The sequence below is a fragment of the Protopterus annectens genome, chromosome 6.part1 (genome assembly GCF_019279795.1).
Source record: "Protopterus annectens isolate FY-2018-M chromosome 6.part1, PAN1.0, whole genome shotgun sequence".
NCBI lineage: Eukaryota > Metazoa > Chordata > Ceratodontiformes > Protopteridae > Protopterus > Protopterus annectens.
In genome coordinates, this window is record NC_056738.1 from 84,286,702 (window position 1) to 84,312,775 (window position 26,074).

Below are 26,074 nucleotides of genomic sequence, written 5' to 3' on the forward strand. Positions count from 1 at the left end.
AAGGACAAATGGGTCCTAGACATAATTTCACGAGGATACAGATTCCATTTTCACACCTTGCCAATGAAAAGAGGAATGCCAAACCTGCCACAAAATCAATGGTCAGAGGCACAAAAACAAATTACAGCTCTCATGGACATGAGAGCCATTCATCTTGTACCTACTCGAGAGCAAGGTCAAGGATTTTACTCGACTTTTTCTAGTGCCCAGAAAGGACAATGCCTGGAGACCAATTCTGGACCTTTCAGTTCTAAACACCTACTTGCAAGTACCCAAATTCAAGATGCTAACACTACAGCAGCAGCTTCCCATGTTGGGCAAGGAAGCATGGCTAGTAACGTTGGACCTCAAGGAGGCATACCTGCATGTCCCTATCAGACAAAGTTGCAGAAGATACCTCCGTTTCATTGCAGGTTCAACCCATTACCAGTTCTCTGCACTGCCCTTTGGCTTATCTACTGCGCCCAGAGTCTTCACAAAATGCCTGGCACCAGTAATTGCATACTGCAGACAAAGAGGAATTCAAATATACCCATACCTGGACGACTGCCTCATCCAAGCAGAAAGCAAGGACATTCTATTACATCATCTGGCTTTTGTGAAACATCTACTAAATTGCCTGGGGTACACAGTAAACGAAAAGAAGTCAAAACTAGTACCCTCACAAACTATGACATTCTTGGGTGCCAGCTTGAATACAACGGCCCAGAAGGCTTATCTGACACCAGACAAACCACTACAACTGACTCAATATTTCAAAACAATGGCAACAAAGGCCCAATTAACTGCAAGAAAAATTCTGCAGGCCTTGGGCTTCATGGCATCTTGCATACTACTAATACCATTTGCAAAGCTGCATATGAGGAAATTACAGTGGTACCTAAAAAGCTTATGGTCTCAACACAGCCACAGCTTGGAAACAATGATATTTCTCATTCTCTGCCTACAGTAGGAGTTTCTATGGTGGACACAGGCATGTCACCTCAACAAGGGTCAGCCTTTCACCTTGCCCACAACCAGGCAATCTATCACAACAGATGCATCAGATTACGCCTGGGGGGCTCACATGGCAGGACAGTGCGTTCAAGGCGTATGGACTGCAGATCAAAGGAATCTCCACATCAGTCAAAAAGAGATGCTAGCTGTACAGAAAGCTCTGACAGCCTTCAAGGATCTATTACATCCAGGACAACTGACAAAGACGGACAACACCACAGTAATGTGGTACATAAACAAACAAGGGGGTACTCACTGCTACCCTCTGTGCAGGCAAGCAATGACCTTATGGAACACAGCTCTGGCTTACCAAGTTCAGTTACAAGCTCAATTCCTGCCAGGACAGAAGAATACATTGGCAGACGACCTCAGCAGAAACATCATGGATCCCCACGAGTGGAAACTAGATCCACAAGTATTTACAATGATAACTCAAAAATGGTGCCTTCTAGACATAGACCTGTTTGCCAGCCCTCAAAACTATCAACTAACAAAATTTTGTACAAGGGCACTTCACCATCAAGCGTGGAAAGTGGACGCACTCTCTTTCAGTTGGAAAAACCTGACAGTATATGCCTTCCCTCCATTGCCTCTCCTCACAAAAGTACTTCTGAAAGTCAAAAAGGAGAGACCTCGACTGATTCTCATAGCCCCAGACTGGCCACGCCAGCACTGGTACCCGCTGTTGAGGAATATGGCCCACGGCCCACCATGGATATTACCACAAATTTCCCATTTACTCACTCAACAAAACAATCAGATTCTTCACAGCCAGCTCAAAACCTTAAATCTGGCTGCATGGCAAATCAACTAAGCATCCAGCCAGCTCCTCTTTCCCAAGCAGTTATGGATGTTATTCTGGAAGCTAGGAGGCCAAGCACCAGGAAGGCTTATTCGGACAAATGGAAAAGGTTTTGTGCCTGGAACCAATCTAAAGGCCAAGACACAATTCAGCCTCACATGCCTCACATTCTGCAGTATTTAACTGAGATGTTGCACAAAGGACTTTTTCTCCTCCATTAAAATCCATGCTTCAGCTATTTCGGCCCACTACAACAAGGATCCACCCTTATTTTCGCATCCACTTCTAAGGCAGTTCCTCAGAGGGGCAAAAAACATTAGACCACCCAGGAGAGCACCTACACCAACATGGGACCTCAATTTTGTTCTGGGAAAACTAACGCTACCTCCCTTTGAACCAGCTTTCTCTGCAGATCTTCAGTTCCTATCATGGAAAAGTGCCCTGCTGCTAGCAATAACTTCAGCTAGAAGAGCCTCAGAGCTACAGGCACCAATGGCAGTGGAACCTTTCCTCATTTTTCATCAAGACAGGGTTTCTCTACGAACTAATCCTTCCTTTATGCCTAAGGTGGTTTCCAGTGTGGCTTTAAATCAAACCATCCACTTACCCACCTTCTTCCCAAATCCACAGAACAAAGGTGAGAGACTCCTGCTTTCCTTGGACATTCACAGGCAACTTCGTTACTACTTGGACAAAACTAAGGCTTTCAGAAAATATGACCAACTCTTTCTATCCTGTGCTACAGCTTCTCAAGGGAAGGCTATATCAAAGCAAACCATTTCCAAATGGATAGGTCATTGCATACGTTTTTGCTACACCCATCATGGAAAACCAGTTCCTGCTACCATTAGGCCCCACTCTACCAGGGCAACAGCTACTTCTACAGTCTTTCTCAAGGGGGTTCCAACCAAGGAGATTTTGGAAGCTGCAACTTGGAGTTCAGTACACACCTTTACCAAACACTATCACTTACCACTTTACTCTTAAGACCAGGGCGGGCTTCGCCACTGCAGTTCTGCAGGGCCTTCTAGCCTCCTCTAACCCTCTATGATACCTCCACCCATCCTTAGCTTTGGGATTCAACCCAAGTGTGTGATGACTGCAGCAGGGTAACATGATGAACGTAGTACAGTTTTGTACCTACCATAAATGTAGATGTTCGAGTGTACACCCTGCTGCAGTCCAGGTTACCCTCCCTCCATCCCCTCTGACCTACTGGCTAAATCTCTTCAATACCTTCCTGATGTATTTGCTTATAGCTGAAGGGGTTTTGTGTTTGTGCAAGTTTACTCAATTTGGTACTAATTACTGACCACCTTTTTGGGGGCACCTGACATCTGGGGCAAGAAAAACTGAAGAAAATGGCATTGGTTGCATTATATATACCCCTGGCGCACTGACGTCAGGGAAGAAGCGACAGCAACCGACGCCGGACCAAGACTTTGGAATTCCAGCCGACTGTGGGACTGCCTGACGACAGGATAACCCCAAGTGTGATGACTGCAGCAGGGTGTACACTCGAACATCTACATTTATGGTAGGTACAAAACTGTACTTTATTTTCACCAATACTTAGGTCTACCACTTTCACCTTTACCATAAATTCAAATGCTGGCACAATAATCTCCCCTGACCCCTCTACAAAACTGTTAGGTGTCATCATAGATAATAATCTAAAATTCGACCTACATATTAACCAAACTATCAAAACCATCAATAAAAAAACTAGGGTCACGTTACAGAATAAAAGCCTTCCTAACCCCTCCAGCTAAAATTGCCATAGCTCGCTCTCACCTTCTTTTAACCCTTCTGTATGCATCCCCTCTACTCTTGAATTTAAACAAGACTGTCCTTAACAAACTCTCAACTTGCTACAACCACATTGCCAGGTTTGCCACTGGGCTGCCATTTAGGACACATCATTGCATCAGTCTAAACCAGCTTGTGTGTCTTGAACTACCCAGCCTAATCCAGTATAACCAACTGATTATGGCCTATAAAAACCTCTATATTCCGGACAATACTCCTGCACTTAAAATATTATCACCCCCTATAACAATCCTAGACCGCTTTGATCCTCTGACAAACTACTAATTCAGACTAGCAAAATTAATAAAACAGCCGGTGACTCTCTCTTTGCAAACTCTGTAAGTAGATCCTGGAACTTTCTTCCAGCTTATATTACCTTACTTTCCACCTTAGGTCAATTTAAAACTAGACTCAAACAACATTTGTCCCTTAACTGGCTATGTCATTGTATCAGGCTTGGCTAACTCTCTCTAGAATGTGTAAAAATCTGTTAACCATCTTACTGTGTAATTTAATTTAATCCTGACTTACACTTGGGACTAACTCTAACCTGTGGAACTTGTTTAACTTGCTTACTTGTGTAATCTCTGTAAATAGTCTGTAATATGTAATGCTGGTTTTATGTAATGCTGGATCTGCTTACCCTTGGAGCTTTTCTCCCAGGGCCTCTGTTGAAAATGGACATGTATCCAGTCGGACTATCCCGGTCAACAAATGTAAAATAAATAAATAAAATAAATAAAAATAAATACATGCTCACACATACTACTCATTACACACACAGGTCTTCTTTTGCTGAGGCACTTAAAAGAAACCTTCCTAAACCTCACAGACCTCCTAAGCCATCTAATTGGCAACACCTTTCCTCCGCAATCATTAAAGCACACACCAAAAGCAACACCAAACCCCATACCTAAGCTTACACCTAGTGGTCCACAAAGTGTGAAGCCCATAATGCAAGCATGCACTTTATCTAATCCTCTTGTTGGGATTCCATTGTACAACACATAGATGTCCCACTCCCCAGGTGAGACGAGAAGATAACTGTTGCCTGTCTGGAGCCAGGATCTGCAGTATCATGCACTCAGTCAAGTCACTGCACCTCATGTAACGGTATGATTCTGTCATAGTCCATGTGGATGTAAATAACTTGAGAGGTACCTCAGTGGACTGTATGAAAAGAGACATTATGGATCTTTCTGAATATGTGTCAGACAGATGTAAGCCTTGCATTGAGCTTCAGTTTACCTTCACCAAGGATGATGCCACAGTGTGTACGCAAAATGATTGTTTAGTAATTGGTTTAGTTTCTGATGTCACTCCAGGGGGATCAAATATCTGTCAGTATGGGAGAACATAGTTAACAGACCATGTTGCTTTGCCAAGGATGGTCTGCACGTCTCCCTGAGGATTTTGGATATTGGCTAAAACTTTATCCACCCTGTCAGAGCCTTTTTTAGGCAATGCCAAAATAACAAAACTACCAACATAGCAAAAAAGACTCAAAGCAACCTTAAGGTGTAATTGCTCAATGCTTGGAGCCTAAACAACAAACTCCACACACTACAGGCCCTTTTTCATATGGAAAATGTGGACATTTGTGCCATTACTGACACTTGATTTAAAGCCTTAAAAAGTACTCTGGCACTCCAAGGGTTACAGTGCCTTCCACACATTTAGAACAACAGCACAAACCGGGATTAAGGGTGGCAGTGTCTTTATCTATGTTAGCAACAGATATACCTCCAGGTAGGTTTAACAGGAGGATGCCATGGAGTTCATCCACATGCAGGTCACCTTAGAGAAGGTCCCTTATCATATCCTAACTAGCTGTAGGTCACTGTCTATACCCCACAATTTTTACATATGACTTTTACTATCCTTCTGTAGACAGAAAAACATACACTACCTCAAACTCACATACACTATGCTTCTTGGACTTTATTAACATGGTGTTGCCCCCCCCCCCCCCCCCCATCTCATCCTTGCTAATGAGGTCGGATCGCAAAGCTGTCTAGTTTGAAGTAATAATGAACTCTGAAAACCCAACTAAACCTGTAATAGAAACTATTCTAAGGCAAACTAAATCCTATTAAGCACCTGTTTGTCAAAATTTAAGGCTCCCTCTAACCCCAAGACCACATATACCTATACAGAATTATTCACAGAAACCCTTTACAAACATGTAAATGGGCTGCATAAAGGCTACCATATCTACCAGAAATAAGCCCAAAACAAACACCAGAAACAAACCCCACTGATGGAATCCTCACCTCAACAGGATATATAACAAAAGAAAAAAAAAAGTCATGGCCAAAATCAGAAAGAGCAACTTCCATAAAGAAAAGAGCTCTCTAATTTAATTAAGCAAGAAGGTAAGAGAGCTAATTAAGTCTAACAAGGCCTACTAGAAGGTCAGGATATCCTCTCAGGCTAAGGACAGTCTCACAAGGCCTCCAGAACCTTAAAGGTAACTCACAGCAGTGTGCTGAACTGGTGGTTAACAGCACCACCTTCACTTATCAGTGAGGCATAGCAAATCTGCTGGCCAATAAATTTAACTCGCACTTCACCCCCTATACCCCCAGTAAAATCCATACTGTTATAATCTTCCCCCCAACTATTAACAGGGATCAGGTTCTGGTTGCGCTTGCCAAGGCCAAAAACACTGCAGCAATGGGCCCTGACAACATCCCTGTTTACCTCCTAAATAGTCTAAAACACAGCCAGTCAGTACCACTTGAGGCACTCTTAAGCTACAGCCTCAAAACAGGTTATGTACCAAGTGAATGGTGGACCACAGTGGCCATCCCTCTTCATAAGGGTGAAACATTGACCAACTCTGGGACCTACAGACTCATCAGCCTGACAGAACCATGGAATGAATTATCTTGAAAATAATCAACAAGTACATTAGCAACCTACAGACACTGGACCCATCCCAGTTTGGCTTTAAGGGAAGGTCATGCCTATTTAACCTGATTGAGTTCTTCGAGAAGGTCACCAAGGCAATGGATGAGGGAAAAACATTCCATACCTTGACCTCACCAAGGTATTTGATACAATACCCCATGCAGGCATTGTTGACAAACTCTTCAAATTCAGCATAAATCTCTACGTAACTTGCTGGATTGCTGGCTGGCTCACTGATATGACACAAGAAGTCAGAATTGGTAAGACCACCTCCCCCAAGAGACCATTCACAAGAGGAATACTGCAAGGCTCTGTGCTTGGTCTACTCCTGTTTGACATCTACTATCTGGAAGTCAAGGCTGATGTCAAAGGCCTTGCTCACCAAGTTCACAGATGACTGTAAATTGGAAATTATCATTGATTCCCTCATGATACAAACATCTTGAAAGAGGGTCTAAAACAGCCAAATGACTGGTGCCAAAACCATGGTTTAAAGCTCAACACCAAGAAATGCATTATAATTCCCTTTGGAGAATTGTCCACCCAAGTTAATTACTCCATCAGTAAAATACCCTTAAGAGTTGTTGCTGTAGTCTGGGATCCGGGAATTTATTTATAGAGTAATTTGGGCTTTGACCAGCATGTAGCAAAGATGATAAGAAAATCTTTGCGTCACACTACGTATAGGTAAGGGTATGGCATCCACGCCCAAGGAAGTTATAGTACCGTTCTACTCAGCTATTGTCAGACCCATCGTTGAGTATGCTGACCCTTTAGCATGTACCTAACCAGACATTTGCAACTGTTGGAATGCCCACAAAAGTTCTTCACCAGGAGAGTCCAAGCCTTGAATACCCTCTCATACAGAGATCGCCTACAGGCCCTGTCTCTGTACTCAGTATGCTAAAGGCTGTTAGATACCCAAGGTACTCTGGAACAGAACTGGGTTGGAGTCCACAGCTAGTCTTATAAAGGCCCCTAGTGGTCGTTAGGCTAGTAACAACCTATGAACCTGACCAAACAGACTAGCTCAATAAGGATCCCACTGCTTTTCCTTTTATGATCTGTGATTCACCATCAGTCTTGAAGACCACAGTATTTTTCCATTTTGCTGCCTGGCAAAGAATATATAGCTTTAAACAGGTGTGGCAATAGGATTTACTATTCCTAATTTATTACACTGGACCTTGGGGTCTTCATTTGGTCTCACCTGTTCCAAATCCAAGTCTGACTTGCGTGCATGGTGTTGAATAAGCTAAATGACCTGCAGGTCAGGACTTGAGGATGATCTTTGTAAGTCCTTGCCTGGAGCTTTCAGTGTAGGATGCAATTTGTCTTTTGTAACTTTACCTTCACTGCATTTGAGCTAGAGCTCAGGTATGTTCTTTAGCAGGGTGGTATGGCTGAGACTTTCCTATATTAAGGATGACCCTAGAACCAACAGAAGTGTTCTGTGTCAAGCTAGCCCAGGACCTGAATAGTGACCTTCTGAGGAGAAAATAAGCCCTCACCTCTGTTGACGACTTTCCAGCTACATTCACTCCTACCTGCATTAGACTTGGCCAACCCTAAAAGAGAAGGGGCCTCCTTGCCATTCATGGAAGGTCCTCATATGTCATATTACCTTAAACCTTCCTGTGTTTGAGAGGTTAATGATTCCTCTAGTGTGCCCTACACAGTCTTGACTCGGGTTTTGGTATCTCTTGGGGGAGAGGCATCATATGGAGAGCCATCACTTTAAAGAAGTGTTCTCCACATCATCGCTTACAGTAGTATCCTGGAGCTCATTGGTCCTCTTCCAGAAAGAAGTCCGCTAACACATCAGTCCGTTACAGCAGAGCTCGTGAGACAGGCCTTTATACTACTCAGAGGGATGTCATACTATTAGTGGAAGGTCAAAGTTTTACTCTTATGTCTTCCTGGTCTAGAAGAGTCATTTGAATTTTGTCCCATTTGGGCTTCTGTAACTTAACCAGGAAATCTTATATTTTTGGTTCTGGGTGGTCTTCCTACAGGGGATCTTGATGCAGGATGCTTGGGTGTGGTTTCAGTGGGCGTTAGTGATAGGTTTTGACACATCATTATATGAAGACCACAGAGAAGACTTCTTTGAGTTGCCCTGGACAGGCATCAATTAAATACAGTCTTCACCTAGTTGTTGGCCATAGTAGCCAAACCTTGCACAAGGACAGCTTGATGTTCCTCTTCTTGGAAGATTTGCTTCTGGTTCTCCTTTTCATGTACACCCTGTATGCAGCCCTCCTTTGGGTGTCTGATGCACTCCCTGTTAAGTTCTCTTTGATCTAGAATCAGATTTAGTCTGTTATTAGGCGTGGTTGCTCAACCTCCAATGTCAGTAATTCCACCTCTCAGAGTGGGTTAAGGATGCCATGGTGTTCGCTTCCATGGTGAGGAACAGCTACACAGTCCTGGGCTGGACTCTGCTCTGCTGCACCTTCTGGATTTGGTGGCAGCTGTGGTCTTCATGATAATGTTTGCATGCCTGAGGATGCCAGTGCTCAGTTGGACTAGGGTGTGTTGGTGGGTTTAGAGCCACTACATACTCATAGGCCTACTATTGGCTCTTTGTATCTTGGCCTAGGAGTGGTGGACATTTCCCACCCATTTGCTGGTGAGTGTTTTGCAACTGATCCTGTTGCAGGCCTTGAACATACACTTTGCTTGTGGCTTGGGAAGCCCACGTAGGTACCCACAATGTACAGGTAGAGGTGTTCCCTTCTTAAGAAATGGGGGTATGTCAGCCATTTGGAGTTCAGATCAGTTGTCCTGGCTCCAAAGTGCTTGTAGAAGCAGGTGCTTCTCAGAACTCTTCTCATCTGTTCAAAGAACCAGTTATTTGTATGATACCCAAACAAGTAGGGGGGCACAAGACTATATCTGCATGCAGAGAGGTGAGGCTCATTGGATGTTGGGAACTGAGATGGACAACTTGATTTCCAGGAAAGCAGTCCGCCGACCATCATTCTGTTTTTGTCAGAAAGAGTCTGGATATGCTGGTTAGATCCCTTTGCATGCATCAGATAAAGATAACCAAGGAGTCCATGAGGCTATCCCTGTAATGTAGGATCCATCCGTTACCAATTCAGGATTCTTTCATTTGGTCTCACCACAACCTCAAAGTGCAATTGCACTGATGCAGAGGCTGCAAGAGACAAAAGTATCCCCCTGCTTGCATGACTGGCTCATGGGTGCTTCCTTCTAAAATGGCTTGATGTATGCTGAAGTCTATGATCTGACTATTTCTGTCCTTGTAGATATGGTACATTACAAAGTCTTAGAACCATTCCATTTGCTCACATACATAGGCTGCAGTCTAGTTATAATAGTGTGCAGAACCCACCTACCATTAGACAGTATTATTCTTCTCCAGCCCATGGTTTGCCAGCTTGAACATTTACAGTGTGCCACTGTCCACATTTGTCTTGGGGCTTCGAGCTTGATGATAACAGCATCAATTCCCATGGGATTTTTTGTTAAAAAAAACACATATGAGTTTTGCCAGTAACACTTCAAGTATCGTGATCTCAGATATCAAACTCTGCAACACAAGTCAAAACTTGGATAACGTGAAGGTCATATCTGCAGTGAAAGATGCATTTACCAAGTTTAGTTCAAGGCAATCCATTCCACATTTCTACACCACTGGTGGCAGTTACCATGGCTGCTTCTGTTTTAGGATGGGGATTGGACATTTTCAAGGCAGATTATCCAGTGTGTTTAGAGATGCAGGTCAGCCTTTGCATTAATATTCTTGAGATGAAGACTGTTTTTACCTGCCAAGCATTTTGGGGCTTCCTTCACCACTGATGTGGTATAGCAACACACAACAGGGGGAGCCCTCTCATGCCTCTTGTTTTGAGAAGTGATGAGAAGTTTGGGAATGGGCAGTCAACCACTTCTTGATAGTCAGCCATATACTGGAGAATGCCAGCACTCTTGCAGGCAGGTCAAACCATTGTCTGCTGAGGCTGCATGATTTGGCCATCAGTCCATTTATAGCTTGACGTTTTTCCTCTCATTGGATCAAGCCTTTCTGTGACCTTTTTGCTTCCATGACTAACTTTGTGTAGCATCTTTTCACCATTTCCTCCAGCATCTTTTTTTCCCCTCCATTGGAGTGCCTGAAGGATGTGCCATTCAGAAAATGGACTCTTTTTCCCTTTTTCTCTGTTTCTTCTGATGGAGAATTTCAACCAGAAATCATAACAAGGTGTCACCATCAATTCCCTTTTTCAAAATTTCTGCATGTGGTCTGAGTGTCATGTCAACTGTCGCCATCCCTCCCGATTTGGTGCCACTCTGCACATGTGCACAAATCACCGTAATATTTTCTTCTTGACCTTCTCTGTAACTGGAGCTACTTTGGCCTCTCCCCTGATGTCCTCATTTCATCATCTATCCCACAGTCTGCATCCTACCACCCATCTCAGACGCTTCATTTCCATCACTTCTGGCTTCCTTAGCAGCTCTGCCTTTACTGCCCAGGTTTCAGTGCCCTACAGTAGTACTGGTTGCACTACTGTTTTCTACACCCTATTTTTCAGCTTACTTGGCATTCTTCTGCCATACACTACTCCTGTCACTCTGTGCCAGTTGACTGCAGCCCCTCTAATTCCAGCTGTGACTTCTTCATTCAGACTCCCCTTCTCCACCACCCCTCTCAGATATTTGAAGCTATTAACATGATCCACCTTCTGTCTCAGTTTTCATCATCTTCTAATTCCCCATTTGCTGCCAACTGTCTTAATGCACTCTGTTTCATAGGTAGGTACTAGGCTATCGGCCCAAGGGCCTACGTCAGCTTAGCCAACAAGGTTCCCTGGCTTACGCCACCGAAGAAAGTTATTTTCCTGTGCCACTGTTGAGCAGAGACACAGAAGTGATCCCCGGGGCGTATTTCCTATTTCCCATCCACTCATCAAGATTTTTCTTGAGTGCAAATGAAGAACTTTGCTTGACATAGATGGGTAGCCTGTTCCAAAGTATGGGAAGTGTCTGGGACAGGCATCTATCCCTCCAGCATGTCCTGTTTATTGTGGTGACAAGGTTTAGGTCCCTAGAGCGTGTAGCTCGGAGGGATTAGGATTTCTTTAGGTATAGCATGTCCAACAGCTCTGGGTTTGACATAGCTTTATATGTTAGGCAGAGATCACCTCGGAGTAGGTGATATGCTACGGAGTAAAGCTGGAGTTTTTTGAGACAGTCGGTGTAGGGCATTTGTTTGAGGCCAGTAATCCTCTTTATGAGGTGCAGATGTCTTGTGAGGTACATTCCAAAAGGGGCGTTGTACTCTATAGTGGGTCTAATGAGTGTTGAGTAGAGAAGGAACAATGACCTCGTTTTTCCTGGATGAGAACCCTTTTATTATGGTTTGCCACGTAGAAGGACTTTCTGACTACTGTGGCAATGTGACTATCAAAGGAGAGACTACTGTCCACCTGGGTCCCAAGGTCTCTTATCACACATTCGGTGTTAAGTCGATTGCTGCCTATGTGGTAGTTCATGGGTACAGAGTTTTTACCAAAGGGGACGACACTGCACTTTTTGGCATTGAGCTTGAGGCCATGGCTCTGACACCAGGCATCTGTCTCAGCGAGGCCCTTTTATAGGATGCCCACATCATTTGGGGACTTGACTATGGCTCCTAGTTTGCAGTCATCTGCGAACTCCGATGTTCTTCATGTTTCACCGTTGCACTCATTACACTTGGGTTATCCTGCTGGCAGGCTACCCTCAGTCGGCCTGAGTTCCAAAGTCAAGGCTGGCGTCGGTTGCTGTCGCCTCTTCCCTGACGTCAGTGCGCCAGGGGTATAAAAGATGCAGCCAACGCCATTTTCTTCAGTCTTTCTTGCCACGCGGTGCCCGAAGCAGAAGCAGTTCGCAAGTGCCGGTCGGCCGACTCCTGAGATTTTCGTGTTCGAATTTCAGATCCGAAGTCTTCATTAAAAGCTAAGTACCCCGTTGGGGAAACCTTTTTTCTTGCTCCAGACCTATGTCAGAAAAAGTTAATAATTGTATTTCTTGTGGGAAGCAAATACCTCATAAGGACTTTCATTCTTACTGTACTCCTTGCCTAGGTCCTGACCATGACATTGTTAGTTGTCGGTTTTGTGCTAGATTTAACCAACACACTATTAAGCATCGGTATGATTTTGCATTTCACTGTTTTGGCAGAAGATTTAATTACACAATGCCGTCGGATAGCTGTCCGACTACCGGAATTCACAAGAAACGCAAAGAAAAAGAAAAGGACAGGCATCTGAGGTCCAAAACCAACGAAGAGGCTTCCTCTAAGCCAGTCGCCGGTTCTCAATGAGGCACCTTCACAGCCCCTGATGCCCACTACTTTGGACCTGCAGGCCGCTACAGACTCCCATGTGGAGTCGGCTAGGCCGCTGGAAGCTCAAGGTATTGGACCTTCAGAGACTATTCCCTCAGATGGGTCCGGAGCCGCTGAGCAGGCATCTGTTTCTGACGGTGTTTTCAGACCTACTCACTTGTATATTAAAGCGACTCCAGCTTCAAAGGCAAAGACTAAAGCACCTTTAAAGACAAAGAAACAACTACAGCAGCCTCATGGCCAGGCCTCCATGCCCAAAAAACAGATGCTCAAAATGGCCAAAGACTTAATTACTTTGATCAGGGGTTCCCATCCCCCTCCTGATAAAAGGCCTAGGCAAGAGACAGAATATGAATCTTCAGATCAGGTTTCCATTTCATCTGATTCCTCTTCTGATCATTAATACTCTCTTCCTCCCTATGAGGATTCTGATGCTGAAGAGTCTATCCCTTCAGCCTCTCCTCCTGAGGATTCTCTTTTGGGGAAACCTTGCATACTATGAGGGAACATTTCCACTAGGAGAGCCAAGATTACTCAGAATCTAAGAAAAGGCTCAGAGACTTCCTTTTACTCCCACAACACCCTAGCTATTCCACCTGTTAGACATTGTAGATGATGTATTTTCAGAGTCCAGTCTGACCCCTGACTCCTTACCTCCAGCTCCTGTTAAGCCGGACAGGTACTACAGGGTTCCTGACTCTCATAAATTCCTTTGCAAAAACCCTGGCTGCTGACCCAGAAACCATCTCTCAGGGTCCCAAAGGGGTCAAGGCATCCACTGCAGAAAACTATACCCCCTCAGACAGGGATTCTAGGGCATTGGACAGATGAGGGAAGAAGATTTACACTTCTGCTACCTTGGCTATAAGGGCTTTAAATTGTAAGTTTCATATGCTCAAATATCAGCAATATATTATGTCACTGCTTAAACAGAAAATATTGATAAATTTTAAATGTGCAGAAAACAAAGAAATGCATGATTTATTGCATGCAGCTGAGCAAATTGGAAAGCATACTTTGCAATGTGGTTTTGATTCTTTGGAGGCCTCCTGCAGGGCCGCTGTTACGGGTTCTGTCATCAGGAGACATGCTTGGTTAAAGGAACAAAATCTGCCTGACCATGTCAAAGCAAAATTATTAGACGCTGCATTACAGCATGATACCTTGTTTGGTGTTAAAGCAGAAGAGGTGTTAAAGAAAATGGAGGACAAAGCTAAATCTGTGCAAACGATTAAGGATTTTTTACAGGTACAACCACCAAAATTTAGCCAGACACTGGCCTACAAAGAATTGGTCCTTTCCAGTGTCAGACAGACCACAAAGGGGCAGATACAGATGCCCAAGAGGCAGATCCCAGCCCCAGGGATCGTACAGATCTAAATCACAGCCATACAGGAAACAGTCCCAATGACTTCCCCCTGCCTGCAGCAAGCACTTATCTTCTGGCAGCACCTTTAGGAGGAAAACTAGCACTTTTTTCTCAAAATTGGCACATAATAATCCAAGACAAATGGGTCCTAGACATAGTGTCACAAGGCTACAAGTTTCACTTCCATACCCTGCCAAGGACAAACGGCTGGCCAGACCTGCCAAAACATCAGTGGGCAGAGGCACAAAAACAAGTCTTATCCCGTATGGACAATGAGGGCCATTCAACAAGTGCCAGAGCAAGAGCATGGACAAGATTTTTATTCGAGACTGTTCTTGGTACCAAGAAAGGACAAGACATGGAGACCAATACTGGACCTATCTATTCTAAACTCATATCTGGATATACCAAAATTCAAAATGTTGACTCTGCAGCAGCTTCTGCCCATGCTGGGCAAGAAGGCTTGGCTTGTGACTTTAGACCTAAAAGAGGCATACCTGCATGTCCCAATCAGACAAACATGCAGAATCCCAATCAGACAAACATGCAGAAGATACCTCAGATTCAAAGCTGGCTCAATGCACTGCCAATTCTCTGCGCCGCCCTTTGGCTTATCTACTGCTCCCAGGGTCTTCACAAAGTGCCTGGCACCAGTAATTGCATTTTGCAGGCAAAGAGGAATACAAATATATCCTTACTTGGACCGACTGCCTCATTCAAGCAGAGAACAAGGACATTCTGCTACAGCATCTGGCGTTTGTGAAGAGATTTCTAACAGGCCTAGGGTACACAGTCACCGAAAAGAAATCAAAACTAGTACCCCCTCAAGAGATAATATTCCTGGGTGCAAGCTTAAATACAACTGCCCAGATGGCTTATCTCACACCAGACAAACAAAGGCAACTGACTACACATTTCAAACTGTTAGCAACAAAGGCCCAGTTATCTGCAAGAAAAATTCTGCAGGCTTTGGGCTTCATTGCATCCTGCATTCTACTAATTCCATATGCGAGACTGCATATGAGGAAACTTCAGTGGTACCTAAAAAGTGTTTGGGCTCAACATTGCCACGGCCTGGAAACAATAATTACCCTCATTCCCTGCCTGCAGCAGGAGTTTCGATGGGTGAAGGCTTGTCACCAGAACAAGGGACAGCCATTTACTTTACCCCCAGCCAGGCAGACATTAACAACGGATGCATCAGATTATGCCTGGGGGGGCCCACATGGCAGGAAGATTTATTCAAGGCACATGGTCCACAAACCAAATGCATCTGCATATCAATCAAAAAGAGATGCTAGCTGTTCAGAATGCCCTAACAGCCTTCAAGGACCAACTTCATCCGGGACAACTACTGATAAAGACAGACAACACCACGGTCATGTGGTACATAAACAAGCAGGGAGGCACTCATTATTGCCCTCTTTGCAGACTGGCCATGACTTTGTGGGACATAGCATTGACTTATCAAGTACATCTGCAGGCACAATTCCTGCCAGGAAAGATAAATACTCTGGCAGACGAACTAAGCAGAAACCTCATGGATCCCCACGAGTGGAAATTGGATCCACAAGTCTTCAGCATGATAACAAAAAAAATGGGGATGCCCAGATATAGATCTGTTTGCCTCTCCTCACAACTACAAACTAAAAAGATTCTGCACAAGGACTTATCACAGACAAGCATGGAAAGTGGACGACCTATCTTTCAACTGGAAAAATGTAGCAGTATATGCCTTTCCTCCACAAGACAAGAGAAGCCAAAGATGATACTGATTGCCCCAGACTGGCCCCGCCAGTACTGGTATCCAATCCTGAGGAACTTGTCTCAATGCCCAGCTTGGGCCTTGCCTCAGATACCTCACCTACTGTCCCAACAAAACAATTAGATCCTACACAGCCAACTGAAGACCTTAAATCTGGCAGCATGGTGGATAATGTAGTCATACAAAATGCACCTCTCACTAAAGCTGTGATGGATGTCATTTTGGAGGCTAGAAGGCCTAGTACCAGAAAATCTTACGCCGGGAAATGGAAGAGATTCTGTGCCTGGAACCAGGCACAAGGAATTGACACAGCTGTACCAAATATTCCTCAGATTTTGCAATACTTAACTGAGATACTGGACAAAGGCCTGTCCTTTTCATCAATTAAGATTCATGCCTCTGCCATTTCGGCTCATTACAATACAGAGCCACCAATCTTTTCTCATCCTTTAAGGCAGTACCTCAGAGGAGCCAAAAACATAAGGCCTCCAAGGAGATCACCAATACCTGCATGGGACCTCAGTTATATTTTGGAAAAACTCATCCTGCCTCCTTTTGAGCCAGCCGCTACAGCTGATATAAAATTTTTATCTTGGAAAACCGCTCTGCTCCTAGCTATAACCTCTGCAAGACGAGTCTCAGAGCTACAGGCACTCATGGCTGTGGAACTTTTCATTTTTTTATCCAGACAGGGTTTCACTGATGACAAACCCCACATTTATGCCCAAGGTAGTGTCCAGTGTGGCCCTTAACCAAACTATTCATCTGCCTACTTTTTATCCAACCCCACAGAATAAGGGGGAGAGAATTCTGCATTCTTTGGACATACACAGGCAGCTACGCTTCTACTTGAACAGAACCAAAGCTTTCAGAAAGACTGAGCAACTACTAGTGGCATATGCTGCAGGATCACAAGGAAAGGCCATCTCTAAGCAGACTATTTCAAAGTGGATAGGCTACTGCATTCCTTTCTGCTATTCACAACATGGCAAGCCAGTGCCTAAGGGCATTAGGCCATATTCAACCAGAGCAGCAGCCACTTCAGCAGCCTTCCTCAGGGGAGTACCAACCAAAGACATTTTAGAGGCTGCTACCTGGTGTTCAGTGCACACCTTTACAAAGCACTACCACTTACCACTCTATTCTAAATCTAGGGCAGGCTTTGCCACTGCAGTCTTGCAGGGCCTCATAGCCGCTACTAATGCTATTTAGCTCCAGCCTCCCAACCATAGCTTTGGGATTCAACCCAAGTGTAATGACTGCAACAGTGAAACACGAAGAACATAATACAGTTGTGTAAACTTAGCATAAATGTAGATGTTCGAGTGTATTCACTGTTGCAGTCTGGGTTACCCACCCACCATCCCCCTTATCTTTGCTGGAATTTATCTGCACTTCTCTAATGTATACAACCTATGTGGTGTATTTGCTTGTAGATGAAGGTATAGCATATATTTTGGTGCATGCTTGTTTTATTGGCATATTTTTAGCCTACCCTTTTGGGGGCACTTGACATCTGGGACAAGAAAAACTGAAGAAAATGGCATCAGCTGCATCTTTTATACCCCTGGTGCACTGACGTCAGGGAAGAGACGACAGCAACCGACACCGGACCTAGACTTTGGAACTCAGGCCGACTGAGGGTAGCCTGCCAGCAGGATAACCCAAGTGTAATGACTGCAACAGTGAATGCACTCTAACATCTACATTTATGGTAAGTGTACACAACTGTACTTTAGCCAGAGGCCTTCTGTGTTAGCCTGTACTACAGAGAAGTAGATACCAAACAGGAGAGGTCCCAGGATGGAACCCTGTGGTACTCCTTGTCACTGCTTTGAGGTCAGATTTGGAGTCTGCAGCTTTTACATTGTGTGTTCTGTCAGTGAGCCAGTTGTCAACCTATCTTATGACGTAGGGATTTATACCTATTTTATTTATTTATTTATTTATTTATTTTACATTTGTTGACCGGGCTAGTCCAACTGGATACAAGTCCATTTTCAGTAGAGGCCCGGGGAGATGAGCTCCACTATAATCTACATAAATACGAGACAAACAAAAAGTACAAAACAACAAAAAAAAAACAATCCAAAATACATAAACTTGAAAATATCCATCAACAAGCTGATTTATACCATAACTTAATTCTACTGTGGGTGAGTACAAATGTTTAGCAAGGCAAAAATACAGTAATGTTTACCATGAGAAAAGTCTTAGATAATTCACAAAGAGGGGAGTGAGAGGATTAATTTACTAAATTCAGCAAGGTGGGTGAGTGGAGGGGAGATGTAGAAAAAGGTAATAATGGGGTTAGTACATGGACATAGCCATTGTAATTTTAGTTGAATTTTTAGTTGTTTTTTAAAGAGTGGTAATGATGAGAGAGATGTTGGTTTACTGGGAAGCTGGTTCCAAATCTTCCCCACTGAGTTTGAGAAAAGAGAGTTACCTGCCTTATTGTGGGATTTCTGAATGGTTACCAGTAGTTTATTTGCAGATCGAAGGGTAGATAGGTTTGTGTAGGGGGAGATGAGGTTTTTGAGAATAGGAGTTTTATTAGGCTGGTATAGAATATTATGGGTAATGGAGAGTTGTTGAAATTCAATTTGGTTATTATGTTCTAGCCAACCTAGAAGTTTGAGATTTAGACAGTGATGAGTTCTAAATGGGGAACCTGTAGCAAACCTGGCAGTATTGTTATAAGAAGTGATCAATTTGTTTAGGTTGCTTTTGGAAAGATTAGTAAAAATAGGTGAGGCATAGAGGAGGGTGAAGGTCAGATGGGTCTGGGCAATAGTAGCTCTAGCATCTGGGGTGAGAAAGGGTTTTATCCTATACAAGGATCCAAGTTTTCTGTTTACAGTTTTAATTGTAGCATTAATATGTGAATCAAAGTTGAGGTTATTATCAATTATTACACCTAAGAGTTTGGTAGTTGGGTCAGGAGCTATGATTGTGCTATCGATGGATGTAATAGAGAAATGAATCGGGGTGGATTTTATAGTAGAAGTGAAGAGTAGTAGTTTGTTTTTTTTGGCGTTTAGGAGTAGACAACGTTGTTGGAACCAGTTTTCTACTTGGTTAAATACAGTGTGGGTGATGGAGTGCAGTTCAGATGAGGTGGAAGCTTTACAAATCAAAGTGGAGTCCTCTGCATATTGTATGCAGGTAGGTAGAGGTAATATAGTGGAAAGGTCGTTACTGAATATGGAGAAAAGTAGTGGTCCCAGGATTGATCCTTGAGGGACACCAAGGGTAACAGGGAGATGTTTGGATAGGTTGTTGTCCCACAGGACAGACTGATGTCTATTGTCCAAGTAAGACTTGAACCATTGTAGTGCTTGTGTGTCAAGTGAGAATGAATTTAGTGTGTTGAGAAGTATTTGATGGTTAACCATATCAAAAGCTTTAGATAGGTCAATAAATAGTGCAGAGGAGAGCATGTTATTGTTACGAAGTTTATTTATACAGTCCGTAAAGGATAGGAGGGCAGTGGTGGTACTATGGGATGGTCTAAAACCATGTTGACAGTCAGCTAGTAGATTATTTTGGAGGATGTGGTCAAGAAATTGTTGATGTATGCATTTTTCCATGATTTTGGTAAGTGGCGATAGTAGGGCTATAGGTCTATAGTTGGAGAGTTCAGTTGCGTTACCACCCTTGTGAAGTGGGATTATGTGAGAGATTTTCCAGAGTGAAGGGATGTAGCTTCGGTTATGGTTCTATTGATTAGGATAGAAATGGGATAGGCAAGAACTTTTGCAGCAGTTTGAAGGAATTCAGGTGGTAGGAGATCAGCTGAGGGAGTACAAGGTTTAAGTTTGTGAAGTAGAGTATAGATGTAGGTTGTAGGAATAGGTTTTAGGTGAAAGGTAGATGGTAGGGATGTTAGGGAGGATGAGGGGGTAGAGTTAATAGGTGGTAAGGTGTTAGCTAGAGATTGGACAGTTTCTGAAAAAAATGTATTGAAAGCATCTGCTATCTGGATGGGAGAGTTTGGAGAGAGACCAGATGGGGTTGGTGTTTTGGAGTGGCCTGGATGTAATAGTTTGCTTATGCCTGACCAGAAGGTTTTGGGTTGACTTTGGTGCTTGTTCTGGAGTTTCAAGAAATAGTTTTTTTTATCCTGAACTATTGATTTTTTGGTGGCATTTCTAAGCTGTCTAAAGAACTGCTGATCGGTTGGGTCTTTAGTGTTTCTCCATTTGGACCAGATTTTGTTTCTTTGAAGGATTTGTTGTCTGGTTTCTTTAGTAAGCCATGGGGCTGCTTTGTTTCTAATTCTTATAGTGCGTGAAGGGGCATGGAATTCAAGAATTTGTAGGAATTTGGAGTTGAAATAGGATACTGCTTCATCAAGTGGTAGGTGCCTTAAAGGTGACCAGTCACAGGATTGAAGTTCGGATTGAAAGGCTAAGGGGTCAAAGTGTTTTTTGTTGCGGGTGATTTTAAAGGGAGTTTGATTTGGGATAAAGGATTTTTGTCTAGATAAATAGGTAAGTGAGTGGTCACTAATATCATCGGGAAGGATGCCAACTTTGTAAGAGAGGGGGTGTTTGTTGATGAGGATCCAATCTAGTATACTTTCTTTGCCGCTGGGTTTATGGATTCTGGTGGGGGTGATAATAGTTTGGGAGAAGCCATTGAGATTTATATGGGTTGTAGGTTTAAGAGTGGCACAGGTGTTCCAGTCTATATTAAAGTCACCAAGACCAATGGTTTCTTGAGGGAAGGATGTCGAAAGCCAGCAGGGGATACTTTCTAGGGCGCTGATGTTATTGCCTGGGGGTATGTAGGCGCATATTATGTAAATGGATTTTGTAGCACTGAGCTGGAGCTTAGAGATAAGGATTTCTACATTGGTGTCTGGAGGTGGTTGTATTAGTAGAGAAGTGATTTGTAAATGAGATTTATGCAGTATTGCTACCCCACCACCCTTTTTGGTGGGTCGGTCTAATCTTAAGATATTATAACCAGGTGGGAGTATTTCATTGTCTTTTGTAACAGGTTTAAGCCAGGTTTCAGTTATGCATAGGATATCAAAAGAGTGAGTATCTAGTAGTGCATGTAGTTGGCTTACTTTGTTGTTAACACTCCTTATATTAAGGTGAGCTATGAGTAGAGAATTTGAGGTTAGACGGGGAGTGAAAGGGGGAGTGGGGTGGCTAAGGGTGTTGCTGCCTGATCCTGGGTTGGGATGAATGTCCCCATGAAGGAGAGGAGATCTATTGGGATAGTAGGAATGCTTCAGAAGTTTAATGCAATTTTGTTGTGATTTTCTATATTGCGTGAATGTAAGATGGGCTACTCTGTGGAATTTAGGAGATAGATAGGTTGAGTTGGATGTTATGTTTGAATGGCTTAGGGATTTAAGATCATTTATTAGCAATGTTTGTTTTAGGGGTTGGTGAGATGATGTGAATTGTAGATTTTCATAAAAGGTAATTGTGTATGGTATTGAAAGGATAGATAGGAAAGAAAGTAGGAGTGGTATTTGTACATATGTGAGTGTGAGTAAGAGGCATGTTTGTAGGAGATTATAGAATAGTATATGATTTAGGAGGTAGGGGTAGAGCGAGTGTGGAGTATAGAAAATATGTAAGAGGTGAGTGAGGGTAAAATGTCAGTAAGGGAGTATGTGTGTGTATGATTGGTCTGTAATGTGTTAGGGATAGCTATTGGATAGGAAGGAGGGGGTGTGGCTTTGTAAGTATAAGAGTAGGTCCACTGGGGGTGGGTGGGAATTGGGGATAGGGTAGGGGAGCGGAGTGAGCCCGCAGGGCGAACGGAGTGGGTTAGAGCAGGTAAGTGTGAGTCTGCAGAGACAATCAGAGAGCAGCAGCAGATTCTTGAGGCAAAGAAGTATGTCCAGGTTGAAAGAGAGTGGTAGATCAGGTGATTGGTAGAGAAATGTTGGTGGAGTGGAAGGATTGAAAAGAGTGTAGCTAAATGGTGGGAAAAGAAAGGTAGCAGCAGAGTGATGCAGCAAGGAGATTTGCAATTAGTCAGGGGAAGAGAGCTGGAAATAGTATACAGAGCAGATATATAGGAGGGTGGAGAACGAGGTATGACCCTAGTCTGGATTGGGGTGCCATCTAGTGGGTGAAAGTAAAATCCAACAGAAGTATGTATAATAGAGATAGCTGGATGATGGACTACAGATAAGAGATAGCAAAGGGAGAAAGTGGCAGATCACTATATGGATTTAGAGGAGAAAGAAATTGCTGCAGGGTTCCCTATTTGGTAGCTTGGTTTCTCTAGGTCCTAGGTCAAGTATAACTACAAAATACAGCTTAATAGGTAGGTTCAAGGTGGAACATACTTTGTTAGTCTTTTTTCTTTCTTATTGCAGCTGAGAGCAAAAATATTGAGCTTGGGCAACAGGTTTCCTTGGTCACACGGTGGGACGTTTGGAACAAGTAAATCACAAGGGGGTCCTGAAAGACCAAGCAGGTCTCTTAGTACAGGATAGGGGGTAGAGAGCTAGGAGGAATAGAGAGATAAAAATTAGGTGTTTAGACAAACAATTAATAAATGCTGTAACATGTAAGCTATCATGGTACTATAAGGGTAGATTCAAGTAAAGATAGGCTTATTTGCTGTAATATATGAGCCAACAGGGTAAGACATAGGTATATACAAGTAAGGATAGACATTATTTAAGGATACAATGGACCGTAACATATGTTAGCATTTGCTGATATTGCAGAGACATAAGATAAGCAAGCATTTATATACAGTCACAACTGAGATTCATTTGGTCACAAACTTAGGAGCAGGTGAAAAAAAAAATGTAAAATGAATATTTTAGTGAGTGTAGCTATAATTCTAGAATGGGGGATGGTGTCAAAAGCCTTGGAGAGGTCAAGATAGGCTGAGTGAACCACCTTACCCTCATCTATGGCTTTGACCGCCTCAAAGAAGTTGATCAGGTTCAGGAGGCATGATCTGCCTTTCACAAACTCGAACTTGGTGGGATCCAGAATTTGGCGGTTACCAATGTCTTTGTTAATGAGTTCCATAATGATACGTTCCATGGCCTTGCAGACCAGGGTCGTCAGGCTAATAGGTCGATTGTTCCCAGGACCAGTGATGGCTCCCCCTTTGTGGAGTGGGATAACTGTTGCTGTGCGCCATTCAGTGGGCACAAAGCCTGATGTGAGGCTATTATTGAACATGGTGCTTAAGTGGGGAGCCAGTTCGTTCTGAAGTTAGTGTAAAATGCAGCCTGGGGTGTTGTCCGGTCCCATGGATGCTGTGTTTTTGGCTTTAAAGAGTGCAGCTTTTACCTGTGTAGTTGTGATTACAGGGACTCTGCATTCTTCCTGTATAGATATGGGCCCTTTAGGGGGGTGGGGGGTAAAGTTAGCACTAAACCTGTCTGCCAGGATGTTGGCAATATCAGTTGGTTCTGTAATTTTCGTGCCGTATCTCAGAGCAGATCTGGGTGTTGCCATCGAGATTCTTGACATAGCTATAGAATGCTTTGTGGTTGTTCTTAGAATTAGTGGTGATTTTGTTTTCGTAGCTAGCTTTGGAGGATCTTGTACGGGATCTCAGCTTCTTACTGAGGCTGAACAGGGAGCTCCTCCACTCATGGGATTTTACTATCTTTTGCAACAGTTTCTTCCTTCTGTTGTACAGTTTGTTTATGGCAGGGGACCACCAGATTGGCTTCCTTTTTTTGGATAGCGTCTTGGTTCTGTTTGGGATAGCACGATCCATGCACTCGTGTAAGTGCTTATAGAGTGCATTTGTATAGGATTCAGCAGTCATAACTATATTGTCCATCTGCATAGGTGTCATGAAGTTCACCACTTCTGTCTTAAGAAGCATGAAGTTGGCTTTGGAGAAATGTTTTACCGTGGTTTTCTTAATGGAGGGTGGGAGTGGGATGTGGATATCAAGGGTGATTAGCTTATGGTCAGATCGGACCAACAAGAAGTTGACTTCAGGTGTGGAACACCGGTCACTGATGTTGGTAATGACTAGGTCTAGGATATTGTTGCCCCTGGTGGGAGTGTGGATAAGTTGATCCAGGGCATTGGAGTTTATGAATTCCAGAAAGCGTTGAGCTAAGGAGTTGGTACACGAGTAGTTTTCCCAGTTAACGGTGGGGTAGTTGAAGTCGCCCATTATTAGGGTGTTTGGTTGAACCCTAATATTTTCCAGTACATCAAAAAAGAGGAGTGGGAATCCTGGGGCATGGTGGGGGAAATGTAGCAAGCTACAATTTGGATTGCAGTTTTGCCCAGAGTTAGTTGCACTTGGATAACCTCGGATGTATTATGCTGAGCAACTAGCCTGGAGGTGTGGATATCCTTAATGAAAATGGACACACCTCCGCTTTTGGTGTTTCGGTCCAGGTTACATGGCTGAAAAGTGTGGTATGAGTTATCACCTGGTAGTGCAGGGGTGCTCTCTGGAGCCTTGAACCAGGTCTCAGTCACTGTGCAGATATCGATGTTCTCCATTTTAAGGAGTGCCTTGAGTGAGTGCATTTTGAGATTTACTAGCATTTAGTAGCATTGCCCTCAGTTTTTGCTTGCCTGTTCCTGCTATGGTAGTGAATTTGTCATTTGAACCTTGCCTAAAAAGGCACTATAGGGGCAGCAAGAGCCTTCGCCAGTATCCGAAATCCCAGGGGCGACAGGTGCAGGCCATCTGTGGCAAAGCATCGTGGTCTGTCGACCATGTCATCCCAAGCAGACAGATACTGGATCCCCTTAGAATGACACCAGAAGCTTAGCCAATTGTTGAAGTCAATCATTTTGTCCTTGTAGTGCGGTATCATTCTGGGCGATGGCAGAATGCTACTCTGGGCTAGGGTCATACCTGCCTGGGCTACAAGATCGGAGAGCTCTTCCATGTCTCTTTTCATGTAGTCCAGGGAGGTACGTCTCAGGTCATTCACACCAACATGGACAATGACTGAGCCATATTTGTACTTGTTGTGGAGTGACCTGAGTGCGTGGGTTATGTGGCGGATCCTGGCACCCGACAGGAAGCTGACAGTAACCTTCTCCTTGTTTAGCCTGGTGAGTGGGACATCAGTGTGCCTAACTACAGAGTCACCTATGACTAGTGTGTTGGGTACGTTGTTTTGCCTTATTGGCTGTGGTTGAGTGGCACACTGAGTCTGTGGGCTGTGTGTCATTTGGGTTGTGTTGGGGGATGGAGGTTGCTTGCATTTCTGCTTTGGAGGTCACTGCTGCTTAGACAGATTATTATTGAGAGCCTCCGCGAATGTTTTTGTGTTACTATGTATGGATTTTGGTGGTGTCGATTTAGTGAGACTATGTGATGAGTGTGGTTTGGTGCAAATGTTTACCTTCTCCTCATGACTGTTAAGTTCAGTCTTGGTTGGAGAGAGCTTTACCTCCAGTTTGGCTAGATAAGTGCATCTCTCACAGGTTGTAGTGTTGGGTGGTAGGAGGAGAGGCTTGTCTGTGTACATGAGGCAATTTGTACATTGCCTCAAGATGCCCAGATTCATCAGATAGACAGGAGAGAACACTGGGAGCTGACCCTTGGACATGCCTGAATAAAAAACTATTTTCCTCTAGATAAGTGAGGAAAGTGAGTACAAGAGCTGTTTTTCTCTAAGCAAGTGAGAAAAGTAAGTACAAAAACTGTTTTCCTGTAGGTAATGAAGGTTGAGTGCTGTAGTAATTAGTAGCTTATTTATTGCTTCCAAGTTCTGAACAAGTGCTGAGCACGAGTAAGCAAATTTAAGTGCTAAAACTAAGCATCTATATCTGCACTAGACGAGTTACAGGACAGAAACAAGTCCAAATGCAGGCTTTCAAATCAGAATGTTGAGAGAGATGAAAGAGATTGCCCAAACATCCAGTAACTACAATTTTGGGGCCAGAACCACTCCTTATGTGGTAGACAGGTTACCTAGTGCTTACCACTCCCACTGATAAGCTAGAAGGCTTCCCTCCAACAAGGAAAGGCTTGTGGGGGGCGGGGGGGGCTCAGAAGCTTACATACAGTCCTGGATACAGCATATCTGTATGTGGAACACTAGTTAGAGGAAAGGTAGGAAGCAGGCTT

General features: G+C 43.7%; 1 protein-coding gene across 3 annotated transcripts in view; it reads left to right on the forward strand.

Annotated features, from left to right (window-relative positions):
• GORASP2 (golgi reassembly stacking protein 2) overlaps positions 1-26,074 on the forward strand; it is a 1,358,808-nt gene that overhangs the window by 890,978 nt on the left and 441,756 nt on the right. The window lies entirely within an intron of this gene.